The sequence below is a fragment of the Somniosus microcephalus genome, chromosome 12, assembly GCF_052327205.1.
Source record: "Somniosus microcephalus isolate GS21.2 chromosome 12, FLI_Smic_1.0, whole genome shotgun sequence".
Classification (NCBI taxonomy): Eukaryota; Metazoa; Chordata; class Chondrichthyes; order Squaliformes; family Somniosidae; genus Somniosus; species Somniosus microcephalus.
This window is the reverse complement of record NC_140998.1, coordinates 165764863-165778890: the sequence shown is the minus strand read 5'-3', so window position 1 is coordinate 165778890 and position 14028 is coordinate 165764863. Positions and strand designations below refer to the sequence as shown.

At 46.6% G+C, this 14028-nt stretch overlaps 1 protein-coding gene across 1 annotated transcript in view; it reads right to left on the bottom strand.

Annotated features, from left to right (window-relative positions):
* Positions 1-14028, bottom strand: part of paplna (papilin a, proteoglycan-like sulfated glycoprotein) — a 216004-nt gene that overhangs the window by 129260 nt on the left and 72716 nt on the right. The gene's annotated exons all lie outside the window — the stretch shown is intronic.

The following is a 14028-nucleotide window of genomic DNA, read 5'->3' as shown; positions in this document are numbered from 1 at the left end:
TTGGCGAGTTGCTGCAGTGCATCTTGTAGATGGTACACACTGCAGCCACGGTGCGCTGGTGGTGGAGGGAGTGAATGTTTAAGGTGATGAATGGGGTGCCAATCAAGCGGGCTGCTTTGTCCTGGATGGTGTCGAGCTTCTTGAGTGTTGTTGGAGCTGCACTCATCCAGGCAAGTGGAGAGTATTCCATCACACTCCTGACTTGTGCCTTGTAGATGGTGGAAAGGCTTTGGGGGGTCAGGAGGTGAGTCACTCACCGCAGAATACCCAGCCTCTGACCTGCTCTTGTTGCCACAGTATTTGTGTGGCTGGTCCAGTTCAGTTCCTGGTCAATGGTGACCCCCAGGATGTTGATGGTGGGGGATTCGGCGATTGTAATGCCGTTGAATGTCAAGGGGCGGTGGTTAGACTCTCGCTTGTTGGAGTCCTGCCCGTTAACACCCCATTGAACTGTGCAAGTTCAGCACATGGCAAGTGAAGTGCTGGGGCAATCGGAAATCTGAAACCGGGCCGTGCAGGAAGTGCAGCTCCCCAAGTTAAATATTCTTCATTTTGAATGTTCCCGACTACCTGATTATAGCGGGCGGTGCACTTCTGGCTAGAAATATGCGTGCACTTCCTGCTCACCATATTGGAAACATAGTCGTGTAGGAACGTGGGTTCCTAACTAAAAGACTGAGTTCTACTCAGGCGATCAAACAAAATGAACTTTAATGAAACAAACAGGCTTTAACAATAAACTGCAGGATAGCATCGAATGTAGGTCTGCTCTCTCTGGAGGCTCCACGAGGACTGCCCCTGCAGTCCTGTGGCTGACGTCATGACATCATCACGTTTTCCCGCCAGTGGGGGGTCACGTGATGAACGGCGTGACGTCATCACGTTTTAACCGCGCTGTTAAAGCAACCACACTCTGTACAGTTAAACAGCATAAATAAAGGTACAGACTCAGACTGTAGCTAACATGTTGTTAAAGGAATTATGTACAAACGATCTGAGTCCTTTGGTGGCTCCGCCACAGTAGGCCATTTAGCGCCTGTGTTTCCAGGCCAGGATATTCCTCCCACTCCACAATTTTAGGGGTTGAATTTTGTATTGGCTCAATGTGAGAGACGTTAATGGAATGGAATTTTCCGGCACCTTTAGTGTCGGTGCTGCCCGTACTGTCCCAGGTCATGGATCCCATTGGCTCAATTGCAGGGTAAAGTGGCTGCTGTGCTCCAACCATGTGCTATAGGCCCAACCACTGAAGAACAATGTCTCCTACGGAGCTTCAATTTCCCCACTGGGCCTCCCTGGGCAACATCACCAATTTGGTGCCCGTTAGCAGCAAGTTATGGCCACTTTTCTGTTGTGGATTTGCACCAGCCACGAACTGGGCAAAGGCTGCCCAAAATCACGTGGCTAATTATCACAACCTGTTCAGCCAATAGATGGAGGAAAGAATAAAATGGCTCTTATACCAAGTTGGACTTAGAGCGATACATATTAATTCTTAAGTTACTGCTGTCGCTAACTTTTAAGATTTTCATTTGTGGGCAACATTGACTGCCAATTGCTACATTCTCCGAGGCCATTAAGCGTCAATCACTGGAGTCACAGAGCAGTAGGGGCTGGTAGGACAAGAGTTGGGTTTTAAACAGCAAACTAGCAACTTCCATGGTCAATTTTCTGGTGCCAGAAGTTTTATTGAATTCAATGTCACAACTTGCCATGGTGAGATTTGAACTTATGACCTCTCGGTTGGCAGTCTAATACCACAGCCTCTACATGACTGTACCCAACCTAATTCTTCCTAAAGGAATGTGAATCATTAGCTGATGCAAAACATGTTCACACAGTGAACATGTGTCTAGCCGCACCACTAAAGGCTGAGCTACATATAATTGCTACTTTTATGAAGTTATATCTCAAGCCAACATTGTAAGAAGACCTCCAATAGAGAAAGGCTTGGACTGAAGAATTACAAAGTATTACACTGGCCCAGAAATTCAGGTCGGGGGCTTCCCGCGGGTGTAAGCCCCCGATCTGCACTTACCTTGCGCGCCGGCCGTTGAGCTGTAGGGCCCCGTGGAATTCTGATCCGGGGCCTGCTCCAGCTGCCAGCGTGCAGTGCTTGCGTATCCCAGGGGCACAGTTAGTTCGATGTGTCCCCTGGGATCATGTGGGCTACGGGCAGCCAATCGGAGCAGGGAATGCTCCACTCATAAGTCTGACAGGAAGAGCTGTCAAGACTTATAAATACTACGGCCCCAAAACAACACTGAATCTTCAAATAAATTTTTTAAAAACATCACATTTTTTAAATAAACTATAAATTACATGAAATAACTATTTTAAACAATAATTTAAATTTTTGGAAAAAATAAGTTTATATTCTAACGGGGCTAAAAATAAACTTACCTTGCTTTAAAGTATTTAAAAATAATAAACCTGTGGAAAAAATGTTTTAATTTTAATTAATTCACCACTTACCTTGTAAAAAGCAGGCCTTACGCCTGCTTTTTACATTTCTAAATTCTGCAGGCTTACGTTCCCGGAGAAGCCTGTAAAAAAAAACCTAAGTTCGATGTGCATGCGCAGCCTCCCCCGCGCACGCGTTCGACCTCTGAACCTCTTCGTTCAGAGGAACGGAAGTGCCGGTTTCCCGCGCATGCGCAATGCATGCAGGAAACCGGCACTTCCACCGGGCCTTCGGATGAGTACCCCGTGCGTACTCACCCGTGGAGACCCGAAGTTCTGGGCCATAGTATTTACAGCACAGAAACAGGCAGTTTGGCCAAACAGGTCCATGCTGGTGTTTATGATCCACACAAGCCTCCTCCCACCCTTCTTCATCTAACCCCATCAACATATCCTTCTATTCCTTTTTCCCTCGTGTTTTTATTTAGCTTCCCCTTAAATGTATCTATTCCACATTCTAATCACTCCTTGAGTAAAGAGGTTTCTCCTGAATCCCCTATTGGATTTATTAGTGACCATCTAATGGCCCCAAGTTCTGGTCATGCCTGCAAGTGGAAACATTTTCTCTACATCTACCCTATCGAACCCTTTCATAATTTATTAGGTTACCCCTCAGTCTTCTCTTTTCTACAGAAAAGAGCCACTGCCTGTTCAATCTTTCCTGATCGGTACCTGCACTGTTATCATTTTGAAAGAAATGATCTATCTGACTGAATCAACACTAACTGCTTCCACCGTCTCCCGAGGGAACTTGTTCCATAGATTAACCACTCGTTCATTGAAATATCGTTTCCGCAGAATGGTTTTGAATTAACCCCCCTAATTAGTTGTACTACACCATAGCTTTTATGCTCCTCTTATCTTCTAATGCTGTAAGAACATGGGCCGGAGTTTTTAACCGTGGAGTCGGGTCGGGTGCGTGTGGGCCACGTAGCGGGCAAGGAACGCGATGTTTTGCTCAGTGTGCTCTTCAGGGCGACTTTAACTTAATGGCCCGACTTAAAGCAGTCACGTGCGTTTCCCGGCCCAATTAAATGGAGCGGGTCCGATGACGTCATCGATGACTCATTTCCAGCGCTGATACAACTCATTTGAAGGTTTCTGGAGGAGTGTGGAAGCTGAAATACGAAGGGCTGAGTACTGTTCTAAACCAGCAATGATGGCTCTGGTCAGAGCATGCAGGGAGGTCTTCTTCCCTGCTGATAGGCGCAGGAGACCTCCCAAAGAGACAAAAAGAACCTGGCTGAATATAGCTGAGGAGATCAGCAGCAGGGATGTGCTCAGGAGGACCTGGATCCGTGCAGGAAACGATTCAATGATCTCATGAAGTCAGGAAAGGGGAGTCCAACGCCACACTCACCTTCATCCTGAGGTGCCTGTCACCACATCCCCATCACCTGCCTTCCCAAGCCTACTCCTGCACATCATTCCTCACATCAGCATACCTTGTACGTCCACCCGTTCCTCTCTCTATGTACATACCTATCCCCCTCTGACTAACCACCCTTGACACTCACCCCTTGCGGTTCACAAACATTCCTGGGTGTTGACAGGGTGCCTTCATGGTCACATGTGCAGTCGATGATGCCCTGCACCTGTGGGAAGTCAGCCAGAGCCACAAAGCCGAGCGCCCGCTCAGTAACACTGGCTTCATCAATGGCAAAGTTTATATAATTGGCTGACTTGTGAAACATGGTATCGGTCACCTGGGTGATGCATCGGTGGGTGGCCGACTGCGAGATCCCTGGAAGGAGCCTGAGGCAAAGAAGTTGAGGGTGGTGGTGACTTTGACAGCCACTGGTAAGGCGTGTCCACCAGGACTTCTGGGCTGCAGTCTTGTTCCAGCAAGCCACAAATGTCTGCGATGACCTGGCATGAAAGCCTGAGCCTCCTGAAGCACTGCTGCTCAGTCATGTCCAGGAAGCTCATCCACTGCCTGTATATCCTGGGTTGGGGGTATCGCCTCCGGCGTGGTGCGGCCCGGCCCTGTGGTGCCTCCCTCTCTCCTGTGGACCATCAGGTCGTTGAGGAGAAGGCTACTGTTACAGTTGCTGCTGCTGGTGATGTTGGTTGTGGGGCTCATCTTGGTCCGATTCTGAGAACCAGGGTGAGACAGTATAAGCGGCGCCCATGCTGATGTAGTAGATGGCAGGTAAAGTGGAGATCAGAGGGCCAATCCCTCAATGTTGTGATAGTGAGTAGCAATGTGGTGAGAGTGGCTTCCGAGGTTTCAGAGATGACCTGCAAACTGCTGACACCCAAATCTGTGGACAAGAGCCTTTCCTTGGAGCAAGTAATGAGGTGTAATGTTGCAGTATTTGTGTGCTTCGCCCCGCTCTCATTAAATGGACTCGCCAATGGCCACTAAGCTTCTGCCTATCCCCTTCACAGGCGAGGTACCCAAGCTGCATGAATCCCATGCTCCTGCAGTAAAAGTCAAAAGCAGGCATTGATCTCAGCCTTGAATATACTCAATGACTGAGCATCCACAGCCCTCTGGGGTAGAGAATTCCAAAGATTCATGACCCTCGGTGAAGAAATTTCTCCTCATCTCAGTCATAAATGGCCGACCCCTTATCCTGAGACTATAGCCCCCAGTTTTGGACTCTCCAGCCAGGGGAAACAGCCTCTCAGCATCTACCTTGTCGAGCCCTTTAAGAATTTTATACATTGCAATGAGATACCTCTCATTCTTCTAAACCCCAGAGGATATAGGCCCAATCTACTCAATTTCTCCCCATAGGACAGCCCTCTCATCCTAGGAATCAATCTAGTGAACCTTCGTTTCACCGCCTCGAAGGCAAGTATATCCTTTCTTACGTAAGGAGACCATGGAGGAGAAATTCGGTATTGCCCCGTTTGGGGCACTATTATCGGCCGGGTGCAAAATTTAGCACCTGGTGCTAATTATCGCCTCCAACTGCAAACTTGGCCTCTATCGCCCCTGGAGGTGATTTGAGCGCTAATTCAGGCATTACACACCTCTCTTAAGGTGCTAACATCAGGGAGCGAGGCGCTACCTCAGAGCGCTACCGAAGCTCAGGCGATGTCAGTTACCATGGAAGCCAGACTGGCGCCGTCCAGTTCTTAAAGGGGAGGGGCCATCTTGCTGGCCAGCCATTCCCTGCTCATTGCAGCCTTGAATCTCGGCCTGGAGAGACCTCAAAAGCAATTGTGTTGGAAGCACTAATGGATCGGCCCAGGGAAGGAGCTCGGCGCTTAGGAACCTCAAAAGTGGTGCTGAGAGCCAAAACTCCTTAGGACAGCGTTAAAACCAAAAATTTTGCTGACAAAAAAAGGCAGGAAGCGGCCGCCTTTAAATAGCGCTCCCCCAGCCCCTTCCCGACGACAAAACTTTCCCCTCTACTTGTCGTTGCTAGCGGCAGGCGGAAAGGCAGGGGGTGTGACTCAATATCCAGTCCATGGCGTTGCACGCTCGACTGACGCCACGATCTGCGGGCGGAGATCGTGGCGGTAGTGTTGAACGCCACCGCAAAATGTCTGGTCAATTTCGTGAGCGGCGCAAACATAGCCGCGCCCAGACGCTAGTTGCTTTGCGCCCAGTTAGTGCCCTCTTAGGGCGCTAACCAACCGAATTTCCCCCCCAACTGTACACAGTACGCCAGGTGTGGTCTCACCAAAGCCCTAGATAATTGCAGCAAGACTTCCCTACTCTTATACTCCAACCCCTTGCAATAAAGGCTAACATTACATTTGCTTTCCTAATTGCTTGCTGTACCAGTATGTTAACTTTCTGAATTGACGTAATTGGTACTGAAATATTGCACCATGAGCATTCTCTACTCATTGCAGTTCGTAGGCTGACATGCATTCCTATTCAGACTAAGCATGGTTGCAAACTTTGGTTTATTTTACAGAAAATACATGACCAAACAGAACTGAGTTTTCACAGGGAGATCAATTACCGACACTTCTTGTTTTATGAAAATAACAAAGATGTAGCCTTACTGATACTGTAGATGCTCACTTTCAAACTAGCTATTCCAGAGATAACTAGCCCTGTGTTGTTTTTTTACAAGCTACTAAATTGAAGATTAGGTGAAATTTCTAAGAAAGCTACAAAGTTAAAAGGGTTAACAGCACAGATTCAGCAGAATCGTAGCAGGGCTGTAGGGTTAAATGATGAGGACAGGTTACACAGGCTAGGCTTGTATTTTCCCTTGAGTAAAGAAGATTTAGGGGTGATCTAATTGTGGTGTTTAAGATGATTAAAGGATTTGATAAGGTAGATCGAGAGAAACTATTTCCTCTGGTGGGGGAGTCCAGAACAAGGGGGCCTCACCTTAAAATTAGAGCTAGGCTGTTCAGGGGTGATGTCAGGAAGCACTTCTTCACACAAAGGCTGGTGGAAATCTGGAATGCTCTCCCCAAAATGCTGTGGATGCTGGGGGACAATTGAAAATTTGAAAACTGAGATTGATAGAATTTTGTTGGGTAAGGCTATTAAAGACTACAGAACCAAGGCGGGTAGATGGAGTTAAGATACAGATCAGCCATGATCTAATTGAATGGCGAAACAGGCTCGAGGGGCTGAATGGCCTCCTCTTGTTCCTCTGAAAGTAGAATTGTAATACTGCCTGATAGTTTGAGAAGCATCTCACTTGAATGAAATGTTGCCATGTCTTCCAATTTCTGATATAAATGGAAACATAATTTCCAGTACTTTTATTTCATGTTTTTTGTTTTTGTAACTCTACAAGATAGTTCACTGAATGCACCTATATTATGGCTTATTAAAAGAAACTCAAATTTCAAAATAGAGGTACTGTGTATTTACTGATTGTGAAAGATTTATAATGAATGAAAATGGACAATATGGTTTTTCAGCAAAGCCAGCTGCAAAGTATTAACCTAAACTATGCATGAAGTGCACACAGTACAATATCTATTTTTAATCAGTAATTTGCATACCACTGTGGCATTCAGTGAGCTGGGAATATTTGTCTGTGTAACGGTGTCACTGACATAGAAACATAGAAGATAGAGCAGGAGTAGGCCATTCGGCCCCTCGAGCCTGCTCCACCATTCAATGAGATCATGGCTGATCATCCAAACTCCGTACCCTGTCCCTGCCTTCTCCCCATATCCCTTGATCCCCTTAGCCTTAAGAAATATATCTAACTCCTTCTTGAATATATTTAATGAATTGGCCTCAACTGTCTTCTGTGGTAGAGAATTCCACAGGTTCACCACTCTCTGGGTGAAGAAGTTCCTCCTCATCTTAGTCCTAAATGGCTTACCCCTTATCCTTAGACTATGACCCCTAGTTTTGGACTCCCCGACCATCGGGAACATCCTTCCTGCATCTAGTCTGTCTAGTCCAGTTAGAATTTTAAAAGTTTCAATGAGATCCCCTCTCATTCTTCTAAACTCTAGCGAATATAAGCCTAATTGACCCAATCTCTCTTCATACGTCATTCCTGCCATCAGTCTGGTGAATCTTCGCTGCACTCCCTCCATGGCAAGAACATCCTTCCTCAGATAAGGCGACCAAAACTGCACACAATACTCAAGATGTGGTCTCACCAAGGCCCTGTACAACTGCAAGACATCCTTGTTCCTGTACTCGAACCCTCTCACTATGAAGGCCAACATACCATTTGCCTTCTTAACCGCCTGCTGCACCTGCATGCTTACCTTCAGCAACTGGTGCACAAGGACACCCAGGTCTCGTTGCACTTCCCCTTTTCCCAATCTATTGCCATTCATATAATAATCTGCCTTCCTGTTTTTGTCACCAAAGTGGATAACCTCACATTTATCCACATTATACTGCATCTGCCCAATTGCCCAACCTGTCCAAATCATACTGGAGTTTCTCGGCATCCTCCTCACAGCACACACGCCCACCCAGCTTTGTGTCGTCTGCAAACTTGGAGATATTACATCTAGTTCCCTCATCTAGATCATTAATATATATTGTGAATAACTGGGGTCCTAGCACCGATCCTTGCGGTACCCCACTAGTCACTGCCTTCCACTTGTAAAAAAGACCCATTTATTTGCTTCCTGTCTGCCAACCAGTTTTCCATCCAAGTCAGTACCTTACCCCCAATCCCATGTGCTTTAACTTTGCACGCTAGTCTCTTATGCAGGACCTTATCGAAAGCCTTCTGAAAGTCCAAATACACCACATCCACTGGTTCTCCCTTATCTATTCTACCAGTTACATCCTCAAAAAATTCCAGTAGATTAGTCCAGCACGATTTACCTTTTGTAAATCCATGTTGACTTTGTCCGATCCTGTCACTGTTTTCTAAGTGCTCTGCTATTACATCTTTTATAATGGACTCTAGCATTTTCCCCACTACCGATGTCAGGCTTACCGGTCTATAATTCCCCGTTTTCTCTCTACCACCTTTTTTGAATAGTGGGGTTACATTAGCTACCCTCCAATCCATGGGAACTGTTCCAGAGTCTATAGAATTTTGGAAGATGACCAGCAATGCACCTACTATTTCTAGGGCCACTTCCTTAAGTACCCTAGGATGTGGATTATCAGGCCCTGGGGATTTATCGGCCTTCAATCCCGTCAATTTCCCCAACACCATTTCCCTACAAATACTGATTTCATTCAGTTCCTCCCTTTCATTAGACCCTATGTTCCCAGACGTCTCTGGGAGGTTATTTGGGTCCTCCTTTGTGAAGACAGAACCAAAGTATGTATTTAATTGGTCTGCCATGTCTTTGTTCCCCATTATAAATTCCCCTGATTCTGACGGCAAGGGACCTAAGCTTGACTTTACCAATCTTTTTCTCTTCACATATCTAGTGTGGAGGTGTGATTGAAGTGGGAGTGTTGGATTCTGCCAATTCTCCTCTCTCCGAGGATGGAAGGTCTCACCACAAGAACGTGGCCGGTAAATAACCAATCAGAAAGTACATTAGGAACACTCGAGATACCGACATCAGTAGGAAGAACTAAAAAACATTATGCTAGGCAGATCAACATTGAGCACAGTCCTTTTCAAAGTGATTTTTATTGTTTGTACTAGACCAACACTTTGCACTTAGCCGTGAGGTTATATATTAAATACCAGATAGCTAGTTTCCTTCCGTATTGACTGCGATACGGAAGTGACCAGGTTGTCCGTCCAGAAGTTCATGGGATAATGAGTCTCGTCACTCGGTGACTACACCTGGCTCAGTGTTTGCAGGGTGTTAAGACCTTTCTTGCTTTCATAGAATCAGTGAAACTTACAGCACAGAAGGAGGCCAGTCGGCCCATCATGCCTGTGCTGGCTCTTTGAAAGAGCAGTTGTGCTCAGTCCCACATCCCCGCTTTTTGTCCGTAACCCTGTAAGTTGCTCATCCTCCAGTACCCGTCCAACTCCCTTCTAAATTATTTATGGAATCAGCTTCCATCACCTTTTCAGGTCGAGTGTTCCAGATCCCGACAACTGTGTGAAAGAAATTTGCCTCATCTGCTCTGCCCTGAAGTGTGGTGCCCAGAATTGTCCACAATACTCCAGTGATTTATAAAGTTCTAGCAGTTGTATTGCTCCCAGTGTAGACTCCATGGGTGCAGGGATGCGTGATGTTTAGGACGCTTTGAAAACTCAACAGATAACTACAAGGTTGTGAAATCCTGTGTGAGCTTTAAGAAGACTGACTTGCATTTATATAGCGCCTTTCACGACCACCGGACGTCCCAAAGCACTTTACAGCCAATGAAGTACTGTTTTGAAGTGGAGTCACTGTTGTAATGTGGGAAATGCAGCAGCAATGTGATGATTGTTAGATCCGTGATTCTGAGAGTATGATGTTTTCAAATAACTACACGGATACTGCAACTTAACAATCAACAGGTGTTTACTGGAGTAGGGTAGTCTCAAGACTGGGGGTACAGAGGCATGCTCAAGGCTTATATACAGGTGTGGTCACAGCCGGTACTACAGTATACAGGAGCTGTAAAAGTAGTTCTCTCTTAAAGGTACATACACTACAATTCCTCCCCTTTTAGATTAGCAGTACCCATAATATTCAAATAACAATTAACACTTTAACATGCACATTAAACAAAAATAGTCCATTTATAGATTAAGTCTTTGGGGTGGCTTCCTGATCCTTTCTGGATAGCGCCTTTCCTGAGATTCTTGTTCTTGGTGCGGAGGCGATTCTGGCCCCTTTTCGTCGGTTAGTTCATCAGTTTCCACTGCTACTGGTTCGGAGGTAGATGCTACCGGTATGTCGGATTCATCCCCAGGTACTCGAGACATGGGGTTGACTCGTTCCTGTGACGCTAAGATCTGATCGACATGGCGTCTCACAATGTTCTCCCCGACAGCCACTGTGTACATTAATGGCCCCTGCCTTGTGCATATCGTTCCGGGTTGCCATTTCTCTGTTCAGTAGTCACGGGCCAAGACTGGTTGTCCTACATTGAAGCTCCTTGTCGGCTTCTCATTGATGTGCTGGAATTGTTTATCCTTAACATTTCTTCGCACATTGGGTCTGAGCAAATCCAGACGAGATCTCAACCTTCGCTTAAAGAACATCATGGCCGGGGTCTGGTTGGTAACTGCATGTGTCGCATTTCTGTAGGCTAATAGGAAATTGTCCACCTTATGCTGTAGTGGAATTTCATCATCGCACATGGCCTTTATCACCTTTTTAAAGGTTTGTACGAACCTCTCAGCCAATCCATTTGTGGCTGGATGATATGGGGCGGATGTGTAATGCCGTACCCCATTCCTTCTCATAAATTTCCGAAACTCTTCGGACACAAACTGTGGTCCATTATCAGAGCAAATCTTCTCTGGCAAGCCGTTCCTGGCAAATATGGTCCGTAGGACTGCAATCATTTTCTCTGTAGTGGTTGAGGACATTTTTATCACCTCAGGCCATTTCGAGTGAGCATCCACTGCTATTAAGAACATTGAGTCCATGAATGGACCAGCAAAATCAATATGCACCCGTTGCCATGGAGAGCAGGGCCACTCCCATGGGTGTAGAGAGGCATGTGGTGGTGCATTTTGGACCTTCTGGCATCCTGAGCAGCTCTTAGTTAGGTCGTCGATTTGTTGATCGATCCCCGGCCACCACACATAAGCCCTAGCAGGCTTTTCATTTTCACCCCTCCCAGATGACCTTCATGAAGCTCATTTAGCACTCTCTCCCTTAACTTGGGTGGAATCACCACTCGGGATCCACACATCACTGTCCCCTGGCATACTGACAACTGTTCTCTTCTGGATGAGAATGCTGGCAAGTGAGTCGCCATGTGTTGGCCATCCCCTCACCGTCAAATCATATACCCGAGACGGTGTCGGATCATTGCGGGTCTCCTTCTCTATATCCGCGTTAGTTACTGGCAATCGTTCAATTATTGACGAATAAAATATCTCGATAGGGTCCACTGCTGGTGCTTCCTCCACAGTAGGCAGTGGCAGGCGTGATAGCCCATCAGCGTTTCCATGCTGTTTCGTGCCTTTATATTCTATTTCATATTGGTTCGCCCCTAGAAAAAGGGACCATCTTTGTAACCGTTGTGCAGTCATCACCGGAACGCCCTTCTTTGGATTAAAAATGGAGACAAGTGGTTGGTGGTCAGTCAGCAAGGTGAATTTCTGCCCATGCAGATAGTGGTTGAATTTTTTTACTCCCCATACTAGGCTGAGGGCCTCCCTGTCAATCTGGGCGTAGTTGCGCTCGGCTGAGGTTAGTGACCGAGACGCAAAGGCTACTGGCCTCTCCAACCCGTCTGGGAATTTGTGCGACAGCACCGCTCCAATACCATAGGGTGATGCATCACATGCCAAACGAATTGGTAGTGCTGGGTTGAAATGGGCCAACACCTCTTTTGATGTGATCAATTCTTTGCACTTCTGGAAAGCTCGTTTACGTTCGTCATTCCACTTCCATGGTACCCCTGTTTGCAGTAGGGTGTTCAGTGGGTGTAATACCGTGGACAAATTTGGTAAGAACTTATGGTAGTAGTTTACCAGCCCGAGGAACGACCTCAGTTGTGACACATTTTCCGATGCTGGAGCCTTGACTACTGCCTCAATCTTTTCAGGGGACTTATGTAACCCCTCTTCATCGATAACGTGGCCACAATAAGAGATCTGCTTCTGGAAAAACTCGCACTTGTGGCGATTAGCTCGTAGCCCATATTCCTTTAATCTAGTGAGCACCTTCTCCAGGTTGGCGAGGTGATCACTGTCATTTTCACCCGTGACCAGGATGGCGTCCAAATAACACTGGGTCCCTGGAATCCCTTGCAGGACTTGATCCATCGCCCTTTGCCAAATAGCCGGAGCCGATGCTACCCCGAACACCAGCCGGTTGTATTGGTAGAGACCTTTATGAGTGTTGATCGTGAGGTATTGTTTCGAGGTTTCTTCTACCTGCATTTGCAAGTACGCCTGGGCTAGATCAATTTTGGTGAAGCGTTTACCTCCAGACAGCGAGGCGAAAATATCCTCAATTCATGGAAGCGGATATTGTACCGTGTGAAGGACTGGGTTCACTGTCACCTTAAAATCCCCACAGATGCAGACCTTCTTTGGTTCCCCAGGCGTATTACTCAACGACCTCTTCATTACAAGAACGATGGGTGTAGCCCACTCGCTCCAGTCTACTTTGGACAGTACTCCTGAACGTTCCAACCCTTCCAGCTCTGCTTCGACGGCTGGTCTGATCGCATAAGGCACTGGTCTGGCCTTAAGAAACTTTGGGCTTGCATTTTCCTCTATTTTAATCATTGCTGTTATGCCTTTTAGTGTTCAGAGTCCCTCCTGGAACACTTCTTTTGCGTCATTTAGCATTTTTGACAGTCGTCCAGGTGTGGTGTCGTCATCCTTTTTGGCCTCAACCTTCAGTGCCTGTATGGAATGCCAATCTAATTGTATCTTCCGGATCCATTCACGTCCTAGTAGTGGTGGTCCTCCATCTGGCAATACATATAGGTCCATTTTAGGTATTTCCTGGCCTTTGTATATCACTTTCACCCTTATTTTTCCTTTGGGGTAGACTTTTTGCCCCGTGTACGTCTTCAAGACAATCTCTGTAGCTTTCAAGGGTATGTGTGAAAATAGCCGCTTGTAGTCCCTTTGGTTTATGACTGTTAGGGCTGATCCTGTGTCCAATTCCATTTTCACTTGGACTCCGTCTATCTTGAGTGTGACCCAGATAGTCTGGTGATCCTCCATTTTGGTTACCTTATGTAGTTTCAGACAACCCAGCTCCTTGCTTCCGGAGTCTGTATCACTCTTCTGTTCGTCTGAACTACTGTCCATCACCTTATGTACCTTTTTGTACTTCTCCTGTGGAGATTTCTTGCTGTTGGTTTTCTTCCCTGACCTGCAGACTCTTGCTGTGCCCTGCTTTTCCACACTTGGTCCTTGAACCAACAATCCTTCTGGTCGTATGTTGTTCTGCCGCAGCGATAACACTTCCCTGTTCCATATGACATTTCATTGGTGCCATATTCTTGTGGTCTCCGTTGTAGCTCTGCAGCGCCCCTTGCGGCTGCTTCGTGAGATACTGCCATGCTGAAAGCCTTGTCCAGCGTAAGATCCTTTTCTGATGGAACCCAGAAAC